The sequence below is a fragment of the Dasypus novemcinctus genome, chromosome 4 (genome assembly GCF_030445035.2).
Source record: "Dasypus novemcinctus isolate mDasNov1 chromosome 4, mDasNov1.1.hap2, whole genome shotgun sequence".
NCBI classification, from domain to species: Eukaryota; Metazoa; Chordata; class Mammalia; order Cingulata; family Dasypodidae; genus Dasypus; species Dasypus novemcinctus.
Window position 1 is genome coordinate 25,625,533 of NC_080676.1, and position 15,803 is coordinate 25,641,335.

A 15,803-nucleotide genomic window follows, 5' to 3' on the forward strand; every position below is an offset into this window, starting at 1 on the left:
GACATGTTCATTCATTCCTAACCTCCTTTCAACAGGTCGTTCTTTCAAAAAGGATCATCTGCTTTATTTGACACTGATGTATCGAAATGCCAATTATATGTATTTTTCTTAACTTGGAAAGCATCTCTATTTGACTCATTACCTACACCTATGAATGGGGAAGCCAGAGGGTCTTAAAGAATGAATGGGTCTTTTAAGAAGGCATCGATACCTAGGTTATAAAGGGGCTGCCCATTCTGTGTGATAGTCCTCAGGGCTTAACAAGCTGAACACAACTGAAAGTCAGACTTTTCCTAATACTGCAGACCCATAGCCACACAAACACACAGTCTTTGGGGAAAATATATTCTTTTCAGAAGTCAACAGGTACTTTTACCAACCTGTACCTCTCTCCAAGCTGGCTCTTGGAACAAATTCTGAAATTCTTGAGAAGGCTGCAGAAACTAAAGGTATTTGAAATTGACACTGCAGCAGCAGACCAATGCCATGGCTATTTCCAGCCAGCCACTGTAGCTTACACAATGGGGACGTTTCAATAGTTAATAGTCCTTGGAAACCTGCTGTGTTTTCAGCATTATACTAAAGACTGTAGGGATTTACAAAGGAAGAACACACTGTTTCTGCCCTGAGAAATATATTCGCTATCCTAATATCCTAATATTGGAAGTAATCAACTACAGCTGCATCTGAACTTTAGCTAAATTATTTCAACTACTGAAAGAGTGAAGGTGGGGGATCCTAAAATCATTCTACTCATTTACCAGACCAGTCTCTTGAGTTTTGCCTCATCTTTTGTACGCTTGGATTTTACATTAAAATAAATCAATATGCTCTTTTTTAAAAAAATAAAAAATCCCTCATTGGAAAAGAAATTGACAATTTTCCTTTTCCTATCTACCTTAGGTTGAGTGGCTCCCCTAGGGTGACTTCATAGGTAATTGAATTTCATGACAAATTTACCATATAACAAAGGTCGGCAGAATTTCTGTATCGTTCAGATCCCTACCTGCCTAAGGCTTTCAAACATAGAGCCACATGAAGAACAGGGGAAGTATTGTCCCCTGCCAAATCTCTCAGTATTGTCTTTGAGGCAGGGCAGGGGGACCCCTTCAAATATTATATTAGAGGCAAACAATCAAATTTTTCATCAACAACTTTATGGGTCGCATAGTACAACCCCCTTACATTGTAGATGAAGAAATGACTGGGCTCAGTAAGAGAATGACTGAACAGAGCCTCGAGGGCAGGGCTACTTTACCAAGCCTTGGTCTTTCCACCAGACCCCAAAGCAACCCCCATTCAGGGCTAGCAGACATACTTTGATTGTCCCACCTATCAGCCAGGTTCTGAAGAAGTACTGACCCCAGGAGAGAGCCACAAAGACTATGGATTTGGGGTTTTTTTAATCAGCCTTTTTATCTAAGATTCTGCAATTAGGTTCTAATTTCTATTATCTCATCCCTCCATACCTGAACCTCTTATTTGTCTTACCAAATCCCTCAAGGTCTGGGTCCTCTGCCATTCCACACATAGAAAGAACAAGTTTTAAAGTAGAAATTTCTAGGGGAAAACAAAACAAAACAAAACAAAACCTGAACCAGCTATAAAATAAATACTTCTCTGGACTCCTGAATAATCTATCCATCAGGATCTGTCTCCCTTGTTCTTCCATGATGCTTTATATTTATTTCTCATCTCATTCAAAAGCTAAGGAGCTCATCTCAAGGAAGCAGGCACTTCCTACTTCTTCTAGGGTTTGACTCAACAAGAGATAGTGTCTAAGTCCAGTGTAATTGTCCCTGATAACACTCAAGAAACACCCTATCATGAATCAGCAGAATCTATAGAGAAAACCCATCAAGGGACCTGAGTTGGGTGCTGTCATCCTCCATACCCTGGCTGGGGACCCATCACGTAGCATAGTTCAATAAAAAGCTGTGAAGGTACTGTGTGGGTACATCTGCAATGAACACATTCCCTAGAATTAGAGGAGCTACTGCCATGATCCAAAAACAATGAATATGTTTTTCTTTTTTTGATCTTAAGTCTGAGACTAGCAAAATAAGAAGCCAAAGAGAATGGGGAATGCATTACAACCCAATGCCTCAGTCAACAAAATCTCCGAAATGTTCTTTGATCTTTACCTTTGAAACCTCCACTCACCAACTCCCTTGAAACTGCCACTTTCTAACCCATGTTTCAGAGTAGCCCCTCCCTTACTGATTTGTAGAAGTTTCCAGAAGTTTCTACTTCCCTTTCATTCAATGCCTACCTCATGTTTCTTCAAAGGAAGCTTGCTACCTCTTGAGATAAGATACTGTTACATCTCCCCTTTACAGCACCTGCTAAAGCCAGCATCCACCAATTCTAGTCACTGAGCATGCGAGGCCTCCATTTTAAGGACAAGCATAACTTGCAACTGAGCATGCTCTGCTTAACCACGCTCTTCCCAAACTGAAATGGCACATATTATCCTTAATCATGCCACTCGGTCACATTTCCCAAACTGGATTGGCCCACCATCTCACCCCATCCTTAGCCACTCCCTTAAGCCCACCTTCCCCAGACAGTCTAAAAGCCCAGCACCCATTTTGTTTGGGGAAACTGATCTGAGGCTTGCCTCCACTCTCCTTGCTGGCCAGCCATGTAATAAGCTCTTTCCTCGAAATTCTGATGACTCAGTATTGGCTTCTATGTGCAAGGGGCAAATGGGCCCTCTTGGCTGTATCACCTTCTATGTTTATATATGTCTATGTTTTTTCTGCTATGATTAAAAGAGGCATTAAACCTTTGGTTCCAACATTGCAAAATTCCCATGTTTTATCAATAAACAAGAACTGAGCACCCTTGTCCATTTAGGACATTGTCGTAGATTCTAAGAATGTCATGTAGAACGGGACACTGTCCCTGCTTTGCAAATTTTTAGCAGCAACACACTCTAGTATATTTTTGATAGTTAAATTCAAGAAAGGTTTTCTGAGTAAGTACCTACCTGGCATTTCTTCATCCTTTTAAAATCTAACTGCTCAAAACAAACAAACAAACAAAAAAAGAACAAGAGAGAAAGCTATAAAAATGTTTGCACTAAACATAGCTCCAAAAATACCTCTTTTGTAACCTGTGATTTGATCCGTTTAGACAAGTGCCTTTGGTTAGATCCGGGTAACAAAGAATGTGCACTGAGAAGTAAATTCTGACCCAATTCTATCATTAGCTAAGCCTTTTGCTTTCTTTTTTTTCCCTCTTTCCTCTCTGCCCTTCTCCCTCAATTTCCATAAGCCGGCTAAAGTATTAAATCATGATTATTCCAGAATTGAAGAGACTACTGTTCCAGATATTAATGTCCATAATAATATTATCCCCCAGCAAAATCCTCCCTATCTCTCAAAACAGTGATCTTTTCATCCCCTTCTGTATCTTTCCCAACTAAGCTGTGTATGCCTCAAGAAGGACCACGGCTTATTATCTTAGTATCCTTGACACTGAGTACAATGCAACAGCTACAAGGCACTCAATTAATATTAGCTCAAGGAATTTCCCCATCATCATCTAGCTTATCTCTATTATGCTAAATGCTTAATTTATACTGATTGGCTGATAGAAACTCTAGATTTGCCAATCATTAGGGGAAAAGAGTTACTATCAAGTTTGCTTCACTACTGCTGAAGCTGTTATCTTCAAAATTCAGGCTACACAACAAGCATTAAAGAGAGCATGCACTGGTAATATCAAAGTATTATCCAGTCAATTGTCTTTAACTCTGCCCTTGACTCCCTATAATAATCAATTATTAATTACTATCAGTTGAATTGTGGTGTGCCAAAAACAATCCAATGACTTTACCAATTGTAACAACAAGGAGGGGCATTTGCTTATATTCAGAAAAGAACCTGGCAAAGGCAGCACAGCAGAGGAGGTTCAGCTGGGCCTGAACGAAAGGAGCCTGATTAACTTGGCTATTAGACTATTCACAGAATGTGAAAGAACCTAGAAAGACTAAATGCTTGATGACCTGTGATGCTCATCTACCTAAAAGAAAGGTACCTTTTCTCCTTCCAGCTGCATAATTCCTGGGCTATTATTTGGGCTGTAAAGTAATATTTCAGCTCCCTAGTAAACATTTCCTGAGCATCTGCTATGTATCTCTAAGTGCCAAATGAAAAAGACTTCAGTAGTCTAGTCTAAAGATCAGCAAGCTTTTTCTGTGAAGGGCCAGATAGTAAATATTTTAGGCTTTGCAGGCCATCCAGTCTCTGTGGCAATCACTCAGTTCTGCCAAGTAATTCAAAAGCAGTCTTAGACAATAAGTACACTATTGACATGACTGTGTTCCAATAAAGCTGTATTTACAAAGCAGGCAGCTGGATGGATTTGGCTCACAAGCAGCAGTTTGACAACTCCTGATCTAGTTGATAAGTCAGGTACTTTTTTTTAATTGCAAAACAGTAAGATATGTATAAATGAAAAAAATCTTTCCCCTTGTATTTGTGTAACATTTCAGAATTTATGAAGCCAATTCATGTATAATGACTCAAAATGTAATCTTCATACCAACCCTTTGAAATTTGAGGTAGGTTTTATTATCCTCATTTTATAAATGAGAGAAACCAAGGATCAAATAAATTAAGGAACTGCCCTTAAGTCATCCCACAGCTAAGGATGGAGGTAGGATTTCAACTTTTGCCTATGTGTTCACCAAGACCTCTTTTCTCTTCCTCCTGGTCATAGAAGCAGACTATACATCTGGAGCTTTTTTGCGATTAGGTGTTGGACATGTGATTGACTTCTAGCCAGTGGAATTTGGGCCTCACCCATTAAAACTTCTTCATAAAAATCTCCCACACATGATTCTCTTTTCACCTTTCTCCTTCCAGTTGACTGAAAAAAAGACACCCCAGGGTAACCCTGTGAGTCACAGGCTAGAGATAGCAACACAACAAGATGGAAAGAGCCTGGGCCCCTGAATTACCACTTGGAATGGAGCCACCCAACCAGAAACACCTGTGAAGGTAGCAAAAATACATGTTGTATTTTTTTTTTAAAGATTGATTGATTGATTCCCCCACACACACAAGTTGTCTGCTCTGTGTACACCCACTGTGTATTCCTCTATATCTGCCTGTCTTCTCTTTAAGGGGCATGAGGAACTGATCCCAGGACCTTCTGGAGTGGGAGAGAGGCACTCAATCTCTTGCGTCACCTCAGCTCCCTGGTCTGCTGCCTCTCTTGTTGTCTCTCCTCTCTGTCTCTTTTTGTTGCGACAGCAAAACAACACTCCTGCATGGGCCAGCACTCTGCTAGGGCCAGCTCACTGCACAGGCCAGCTTGCCTTCACCAGGAGGTCCCAAGAATCTAACACTGGACCTCCTATATGGTAGACAGGAGCCCAAGTGCTTGAGCCACATCCTCTTCCCAAAAAACATATATTAAGTCACTGAGATACAGAGCTTTATCTATTATAGCAGCTACTATTAACTTAACACAGTCTTTGCCCAGGTCTAATATTGTTTGCATTCAACTATAGCAGAGACATGAAGGACAAGTTTTCCAGGCTGATGAGGAATAAGAGATTATATCTCAGACAAATTAGACTTTAAATGCAAAACTACTGTGAGAGACAAAGATGGACACTACATATTAGTGAAAGGGATAATCTTTCGAGAAGAAAGAACAATCATGAATATTTATGCCTCTAACAAGGGCACCTCCAAATATGTGAGGCAAACACTGAAAAAACTAAGGGAAGGAATAGATGCCTCAACAATTATAGTGGGGGACTTTAACACACCACTGTCACCATTGGACAGAACATCTCAAAAGAGAATCAATAAAGAAACAAAAACTTTGAAGAATATGTTAGAGGAGCTAGACATCGTAGACATATACACAGAACATTACATCCAAATATAGCAGGATATACATTCTTCTCAAGCACACATGGATCATTCTCCAAGATAGACCACATGCTGGGCCCCAAAGAAAGTCTCAATGAATTTAGAAAGATTGAAATCATACAAAACAATGACCACAATGGAATGAAGCTGGAAATCTGCAAGGGCCAGAGACCCAGATTTGGCACCAAGATATGCAAGTTAAACAACACGCTCTTGAAAAATGGTGAGTCAAGGAAGAAATCTCAATGGAAATCAGTAACTACCTTGAAATTAATGAAAATGATAACACAACATATCAAAAATTATGGGATGCAGTGAAAGCTGTACTGTAAGGGAAATTCATAGCCATAAATTCACACATCAAAAAAGAAGAAAGAGCTAAAATTAAAGAACTAACTGTACAACTGTAGGAATTAGGGGAAAAAACAACAAACTAACCTCAAAGAAAGAAGAAAGAAAAAGAAATAACAAAGATCAGAGCAGAACTAAATGAAATAGAAAATAAAGTGCTCAAAAAATTAACAAAACAAAGACCTGGTTCTTGGAGAAGATCAATAAAATTGACAAACCCTTAGCTAGACCAACAAAAAAAAAAAAGAGAGAGAAGATGCAAATACACAAAGTAAGAAATGAGAAAGGGGATGTCACCACTGACCCCACTGAAATAAAGACTATCATAAGAGGAATATAGTTTTTGATGGAAAAACTATATTCCAACAAAAAAGACAATTAAGAGGACATGGACAAATTCCTAGAAACATATAAGCAACCTACACTGACGAAAGAAGAAATCGAACCAATCACAAGTAAAGAGATAGAATCAGTCATTAAAAACCTACCAACCAAGAAGAGCCATGGACAAGATGGCTTCACAGCTGAATTCTACCAAACATTCTGGAAAGAACTAACACTAACACCAATCTTGCTTAAACTTTTCCAAAAAATTGAAATAGCAGGAACATTGCCTAACTCAACTTGGAGGGAACAAGAAACAGAATTAGACCTGCCTTTAGCACTCTAACCGGAGGAAGAAGTGAAAAGCAGTGAAGCTGTATAGTGTTTTAGGGCAACACTGGACTAATAAGAGTGGAGCTGTGAACAAGCAAAAGATTGTTCCCCATATAACCTGATTTTTAAATCAGCATTTTTCTGATTACTAAGATGATACATGCTGATTAAAAATGTACAGGGGAATGAATGTGGCTCATGCAGTTGAGCTCCTGCTTCCCACATGGGATGTCCTAGGTTCAGTTCCCAGTGCTTCCTGAAAAAAAACAAACAACAAACAAAACAAATGAACACCAACTCAGGGAAGCCAATATGACTTAATGGTTGAGCACCAGCTTCCCACATACAAGGTCCCAGGTTCAATTCCCAGCCCCCAGTACCTAAAAAAAAAAAAAAGTATTGATGCATCTCACTCTGCAGTATGCCTGCAGTCCATGCCTCAGACTGTGCACTTTTCTCATTTTCTTATTCCTTAATAAATTTTTTACTCCCTTGCCCACCCTATGGGAAAAAAAACATACAAAAAAGCATGAAAAAGAAAATAAATTACACAATCACACAAAGATAACCAGTATTAATATTTTCAGGATAAACTTCTTTTGCTTTTTTTTTTAATGTATATACATTTAGGATTTTTTTCCGTAAGAAAAATGGGAATTTGTTTTTTCCATTAAATATATCATGGGCATCTTCTCATGCCAATTAACATATATCTTCACATCATCATAAGTAACTTGCATTGCCCCCACAGTACAGATATACCATCTTTTTTAAAAAATCAGTCATTGGGAAGTGGATATAGCTCAAGTAGTTGGGCACCCACCTCCCACATGGGAGGTCCCAGGTTCAGTTCCTGGTGTGTCCTAAAGAAGATGAGCAGACACAACAAGCTGATTCAATGAGCTGACACAATGAGGTGATGCAACCAGCAGGGAGCAGGTGTGGCTCAAGCGGTTGGGTACCCACCTCCCATGTGAAGGTCCCGGGTTCAGTTTCCAGTGCCTCCTAAAGAAGACAAGCAGACACAACAAGCAGACAGATAAGGAAGCCATGTTGGGGGGGGGGGCGGGGGGAGGGTTGCCTAAAACTAAAAAAGAAATCAAGATTTTTTTAAAAAATCAATCATCTACTGGTGAATATTTAGGTTTTTCAGTTTTTTGCTATAACCAAAAAACACACTAATAAACATTCCTACACACATATCTTTGTGCAAATGTGCAAGTATTTTTATGGAACTAATTTCTGAAGTGGCTCTGCTGAGCCAAAGTATATCTAACCTCAAACTGCCCTCCAGAAAGATGAACCAACTCACAAAGTATAAAACTTTCCATTTCCTCACATCATTTTTGTTAATACTGTGTTTCATCATTTTTTAAAATCTTTTCCCAATCTGGTAAGGCAATAAATAAATATAAATAAATAAATAAATAAATCCATTATCTTGCTCAATTTTTTAAAACACTAAAAATTTTAGTCCCCTTCCCTGAATTTTTTAAAATACCCTCTCTGTTTGGTCAATGAATGATCTTAAATACATAAAATTCAGAAAATATTTTAGCAAGGTTACAGTGTACTTAATTTATACAAAGCTAAGTGACTGGATTTTAAAGATTTAGCATGAAAGCAGTAAGGACAATCAGATACTAATTCTCCTTGAGGGTGCTAAATATTGTGGGTGAGATTAATTACCAGAATTGAACAGATGATCTGTTCCTGCATTTATGTACTCTAAATAATAAGTCATTGAACAAATTAAAATCACTTACGGGAAGTAGATGTGGCTCAATCAATTGGGCTCCCATCTACCATATTGGAGGTCCCATGTTTGGTTTCCAGAGCCTCCTGGTGAAGGCAAGCTGGCCTGCATGGAGATGCAACAGGACGATACAGCAAAAAAAGAGACAGAGGAAAGACAAGAGCCACAACAAACTGGGGAACTGAGGTGGCTCAAGTGACTGAGTGCCTCTCTTCCATGTCGGAAGGTCCCAAGATCAGCTCGTAGTGACTCCTAAAGAGAAGACAAGAAGAGAAGACAAGCAGACACAGAATAACATGCAACAAATGGACACGGAGAGCAGACAGTGAGCACAAGCAGCAAGGGAGGGGGAATTAAAAAAAAAATCTTTAAAAATTAAATTAAATTAAACATTTGTTGAACATTGCTTCCCTGTTTGCTTGTTTGTTTCACCTTTATCATAAGCTTGCCTTATTTTTTATTTTGGTTATATGGTAGCTAGGTAAAAAGGATAAAAGCACAAGGAGGCATAGAGAAAACATACAAGTAGAAAATGATATAAGTAGTCAAACCTAAGAGAAAACAAGCACGAAATGGAACACAAAGTATGTAGAAGACAGGCTAGGCACTAAAGTATAAGCAAGCATATATTACTATGAGAAAGATGTAACATTTTCTGAAGTTACATGTATCAAGCATTGGGCAAGGTTTTTTTTACATACATCATGTCATTTTATCCTCACAGCCTTCAAAATACATAGACTTCATATTTTTAAAAAGAGGAAAATGCATGCCAGAGACCTAGAAGTTTACCTAAAAATCTAAGCTGCTATTAGAACTTTTGTTTGTCTTTTGCTTTATTCCAAATTCCACATTCTCCTTCACATATCAAAACACTGAAGAGAGACTTCCAGGGATGATGGCAGGGTAGGGAGCTCCAGGAGTCAGTCCTACCACCAAAACTACTGTTAAGCAGGCAGGAACTGTCTGAAACAACTATTTTGAAACTCCAGAGGCCAGAACACTGTACTGCATCCAAGGAAGCACAGGAGGAAAAAAAACTGATAAAATACAGTAAAGAACAACAAATTGCTCTCTCTGTGTGGTGGCTACCAGCACCAATACCACACTCTCATGGCAGGGTACCTTGGAGTCCGGTCCTCGGCTAGCTCACTGGTGACAGAAAGGTACATAAAAATCCTCTACCCTAAGAACAGGGGTAGGCATATCCAATCACTCATAATAGCTTTTGATTAGTGAATTTGGATTGCTGGGGGCCCAGCTCAGGGGCCAGCCACTGTTTCAACCCTCCCAGACAGGGGTAGAGGCAGTGGAGAGTTAAAGACGCAGCACTTCCTCAGGGTTTCAGGGTAGTTCCCTGAAAGGCTGCATTCTCTAGGCAGGCCAGGAAAGTCAGCTTTGGGGAGGCACAGGAGAGGGTTTTGGCACCCTTCCTGATCCCCTCCCCCAAGCACTTTGGAGCTGGTCAGCACCCTCTTCCTGGATCCCTTGCCCTGTTCTGGCTGGGAAAGACTGGCAAGAAAGTCCTTGCCAGGGTGACCCTACTCCAAGAATTCCCTCCAGGCAAAAGCACCTAGAGACAATGAAAGGAATGTAAAAATCTATATAGGTGGCCAGTGTGGACAAAGGCCTGCCAGCTTCAGAAAACTGGGAAAGGGAGATCTGTCTCCTGGGAAATGGGAATTCCAAAACAAATAATAAGCAAAAGCACAGGGCAAGAGAGAGACCCAGAAAACAGGGAAAACCATGGACACTGCATTTGCCTCTGGCAGGCCTTCCTGATAGGAGGGCTAAAGCTCAAGAAAATATGTCTTATTACCAGCAGGTTACAAAACCAAGAAATAGACATCTCAGGGAATAAATCCTTGAGCTAACATTTTAAAATACTAAAATGTACCGCACGCAACAAAAAATTACAAGACTAAAGAAAAAAAGAAACAGGAAACTACAACATACCCAAAGGTAGAGGGTGAAAATACAGAAAACACCAAAGGAGAAAATGAGAATATGGGCATACTAAAAAAGCCTTTTAAAATCTTTTAAAATATAATATTAAAAACACTCAAGGTGATGAAGGAAGGTACAGAGAAAGAACTAATGGATATCAAGTAAACAATGAATGAGCAATATGAGAGTCTAAGAGACAGAAATTTTAAAAGGCAATCAAAGTGGAGTTGAAGACCATAATAACAGTAATGAAAAATGCCCAGGAGGGTTTCAAGAGTAGATTGGAGCTGACAATAGAAAAAACAAAACAAACAAACAAAAAAAAAACCTCAGTGAACTTGAAGACAAGACACTTGAGGAAAAGACAGAAAAAAATACTGAAAGATAAAATAGTCTAAGACAGGTATAAGACACTATCAAGCACACCAATATATGCATTGTGGGAGTCCCAGAAGGGAAGAAAGGGTCAATAAAATTGGCAAATCTTTAGCAAGACTGACAAAGGGGGAAAAAAGAGAGAGAGAATATAAATAACTAAAATCAAAAATGAGAAGTGGGACATTACTACTGACTTCACTGAAGTGATAAGGACTATAAGAGGATATTATGAACAACTGTATGCCAATAAATTAGATAACCTATGTGAAATGAACAAAGTATTAGAAACACACAAATTACTTACACTGACTCAAAAAGAAATAGAAGAATTGAAAAACCAATTACTAATAAAGAGATTGAATCAGTAAAGCCCAGGACAAGATGGCTTCACAGGGGAAATCTACCAAACATTCTAGGAACTAAACCCTAATTCTGCTGAAATTCTTTCCAAAAAAAAAAACTGAAAAGGAGGGAACACTCCCTAATTAATTCAACAAGGCCAACATCACCCTCTTACCAAAACCAGATAAAGATACAAGGAAACTACAGACAAATATCTCCTATGAATATAGACCCTCAACAAAATTCTAACGAATTGAATCCAAGAGCATATTTTAAAAATTGTATACCATGTTCAAGTGGGGTTTATCCTTGGTATGCAAATTTGGTTCAACAAAAGAAAATCAATTAATGTAATATACCACATAAACAGATTGAAGGAAAAAAGCACATAATCATGTCAATTGAAGCAGAAAAGGCATTTGACAAGATCAAGTACCCCTTCTTTGTGAAAGCACTTAGAAAACTAGAAATAGTAGGAAACTTCCTCGACATGATAAAGGGCATATATGAAAAAGCTACAGCTAATATCCTACTTACTGGTGAAAGGCTGATAGCTTTCCCTCTAAAATCTGGAATAAGACAAGGATTTCCACTGCCACCACTGTCATTCAGCATTGTACTAGAAGTTCTTGCCAGAGCAATCAGGAAAGAAATAAAAAGGCATCCAAATTGGAAAGGAAGAAACAAAACTGTCCTTATTTGCAGATGGCATGATCCTATAAGTTGAAAATTCTGAAAAAAATCCACAAGAACACTATTAGAACTAATAAATTCTTTCAGCAAAGTGGCAGGGTACAAGATCGACATTCAAAAATCAGTAGTGCTTCTACACACAAGAAATAAACAATCAGAACTAGAAATCAAGAAAAAAAATTCCATTCATAATATCAACTAAAAGAATCAAATATCTAGGAATAAATCTAACCAAGAATGTAAAGGACTTGTTACCAGAAAATGTTACTATAAAACATTTCTAAAAGAAATAAAAAAAGACCTAACTAAAAGGAAGGACATTCCATGTCCATGGATTGGAAGACTAAATATTGTTAAGATGTCAGTACTACCCAAAGCAATTTATAGATTCAATGCAATCTCAAACAAAATCCCAACAAACTCTTTGCAGAAATGGAAAAGCCAATTATCAAATTTATATGGAAGGGTAAGGGGCCCTGAATAGTTAAGCCATTTGGAAAAGAAGAATGAAGTTGGAGGACTCATACTTCCTGATCTTTAAACTTATTACAAAGCCACAATAATTGAAACAGCATGGTACTGTGACAAGGACAGATATATGGACCGATGGAATAAAATTTAGCACTCAAAAATCAGCCCTTGGGGAAGCAGATGTGGCTCAAGCGATTGGGCTCCTGTCTACTATATGAGAGGCTCTGGGTTAGACATGGAAAGAACACAGTGATTGGACACAGAGAGCAGACAGTGAGTGGAAATAACAAGGTGGGGTGAAATAAAAATGTGAAAAAAATTTAAAAATCAGCCCTTACATTTAAAATCAACTGATTTTTTTACAAGGTGGCAAAGACCACTCAATTGGGAAAGTATAATCTACTCAATAAATGATGTTGGGAAAACTGGATCTCCATTTGAAAAAAAAAAAAAAAGACCCCTACCTCACACCACATATAAAAATCAACTTAAAATGGGATCAAAGACCTAAATATAAGAGCTAGAATTATCAAACTCCTAGGAAAAAAAAACAGGGAAGCATCTTCATATCTCTTAAATAATATTTTCTTAGAGTTTACACCCAAAGCACAAGCAACAAAAGAAAACATAGACAAATGGGACCTCATCAAATTTTAAAACTTTTGATACTCAAAGGAATTCATAATGAAAGTAAAATGATGACCTACACAAGGGGAGAAAATATTTGGAAACCATATATCCAATAAAGAAAATCCTTCAAATTAAGAAAAATTCAACCAACTTAATTAAAAATGGGCAAAAAAAACTTGAACAAACATCCCCAATGAATATATACAAATGGCCAGAAAGCATCTAAAAAGATGCTTAAATTAGCCATCAGGGAAATGCTAATCAAAACTACAATGAGGTATCATTTCACACTCATTAGAATGGCCACTATTTTTTAAAAACAGAAAATAAGTGCTGGAGAGGATGTGCAGAAATAGGAATCCTCATTCATTGCTGGTGGCAATGTAAAATGGTGCAGACATTCTGGAAAACAGTTTGGTGATTCTTCAAAAAGCAAAGTATAGAATTACAACATGATTTGGCAATCCCACTGCTAGGTATATACCCAAAAGAGTTACAAAGCAGGGACTTGAACAGATGTTTGCACACCAATTTTTATAGTGGCATATTCACAATTGCCAAAAGATGGAAGCAACTCAAGTATCCATCAAGAGAAAAATGGATAAATATACATATACGGGAATATTATTCAGCCATAAAGAGGAATGAAGTCCTGATACATGCAACAACATGGATAAACCTGGAAGATAACATGTTGAATGAAATAAGCCAGACAAAAAGGGACAAATATTACATGATCTCACTGATTTGAAACAATTAGAATAAGCAAACTTATAGAGCCAGAATCTAGAATATAGGTTACCAGGGGACAGAGTGGGGATAGGGAATGGAAAGTTAAGGCTTAAAAATGTATAGGATTCCTATTTGGAATGATGGAAATGTTTTGGTAATGGATGGTGGTTATGGTAGCCCAACATAAGTCTGAATGTGATTAAAAGGAGAAAATGTAAGATTGTATATATGGTAACAGGAAAAAATACATTTAAAAATCCATGGGAGAAGCGGCTGTGGCTCAATCACTTGGGCTCCCGTCTATCATATGGGAGGCCTTGGGTTTGTGTCCTGTGGCCTCCTTGTGAAGGCAGGCTTGCCCACATGCTGGGGAGAGCCTCCTGGCCTGCAAGCACTGCAGAGTGCCACCCGGCCTGCAAGTGCCACGGAGAGCTGACTCAGCAAGGTGATGCAACGAGAAGGGAGACAAGTAAAAACACAGAACAGCGTGCAGCAAATAGACACAGAGAGCAGACAGTAAGCAAGTCATGGTGGGGGAAGGAGGGGAGGGGAATTTAAAAAATTATTTAAAAAAAAAAAAATCCATGGAACTAGACTATATAAATAGCAAACCCTAGGTTAAACCTTGGATTGTAATAGTGCAATTATAAAAAATGTGTTATTATCAAATGTTTCACACCAGTGAAGTTGTTGGTGGTAGGATGGTATATGGGAATTCCATATTTTATACATGATTGTTTTGTAAACTCACTTCTCTAATATATATATATATATATATTATATATAAGTATAATTAAAAACCCACTGAAGAAATACTGTTTTAGAACTTTGGGTCCTCTCCCTGCTACCAATTTCCCTCTTCTCTCATTAGGGCTACAGAAAAACAAAGAAATGACAAAGTGAAAAAGGAGAAGAGGTTGCATATGCGGACAGGAGAAGTTCCCAGCAACATGTATAAAAGAAGAAGAAAATTAATTCTTGGGTAAATAAGAATTAAAGTTGAAGAAGGGTGTGTAAACTAAAAATGTTGAGAATAAATGGGACAGGAAAAGGAAGTAGTATAATAAAACAATGGGGGAAAACAATATATTAATCAAATGAAGTAATAAAAAATTAGGAAAAGGTCAGAAATAGGTAGAAACACAGAATTATGAAACTGATGGCTCAATCAGGAAATATGTCCAGGCTCAAACTTGAGCCATTCCTAAAAGGACCCATTTTCTATTTTGTTAGCATTCTTTAACATAAGCCAATTTTCCCACCAAAACTGAATACATTCTTTAAATAAGAGTTCCCCCAAAAATATATAATTAAGCAAACAAACAAATAAGGGTCCCATTACTTCAGCAAGTACACGCAGAACACTAGTCAGGACCTGCTAACAAACACTCTTTGCACTGACAGTTGATGCCTGTAGAACATTCCCCACAGCAGCGATTTGTTGTTCTCCATGATCCTTGGGGCATGTGTCAGGCTTACCAATATTGCATTGCTTTGTGTTTGCTCTTAATGACACTTCTCTGAGTTTAGAATAATAAAAACCACAGGATGCAGCTTAGAGAGATCCCCTAGCCCAACACAAAGAGTAGGCAAACAGCTCCAAAGTCTTACAGCTAGTTCATGCAGCTTGTTTTATAAACAAAATATATCCTAACTTTTAGTTCTATGAAAAGTAAATGAGAAAACTGGGGAAGGGAAGTCTGAAAACAAAAATGGAAGACTTTGTAGAGAAGAGATCTCAACAAACTGAAGAGTGAATACCCATGGTAGGAAAATAAGAACTTAAGGAGAAGAATGGAATGGCTTCATTCTTTTATTCATTTTATTCTTCCTTTGTCCTTTGTGCATTTCTTGCTTTCATTCACATTATCAGAAAAAAAAAAAGGCATACATTTGTGATAGAAGAAAGTAGGTGAATAGTGAGAAAACATGAAATGAAATTCAGAATGTCC

At 38.0% G+C, this 15,803-nt stretch overlaps 1 protein-coding gene and 1 long non-coding RNA gene across 4 annotated transcripts in view; one reads left to right on the plus strand and one right to left on the minus strand.

Annotated features, from left to right (window-relative positions):
• Positions 1-15,803, minus strand: part of PLCH1 (phospholipase C eta 1) — a 288,838-nt gene that overhangs the window by 155,478 nt on the left and 117,557 nt on the right. The window lies entirely within an intron of this gene.
• LOC131278187 (uncharacterized) lies at positions 9,740-14,906 on the plus strand. Its single transcript, XR_009185445.1, has 2 exons — positions 9,740-9,824; positions 14,723-14,906. It is a non-coding gene; the product is annotated as an uncharacterized lncRNA (long non-coding RNA).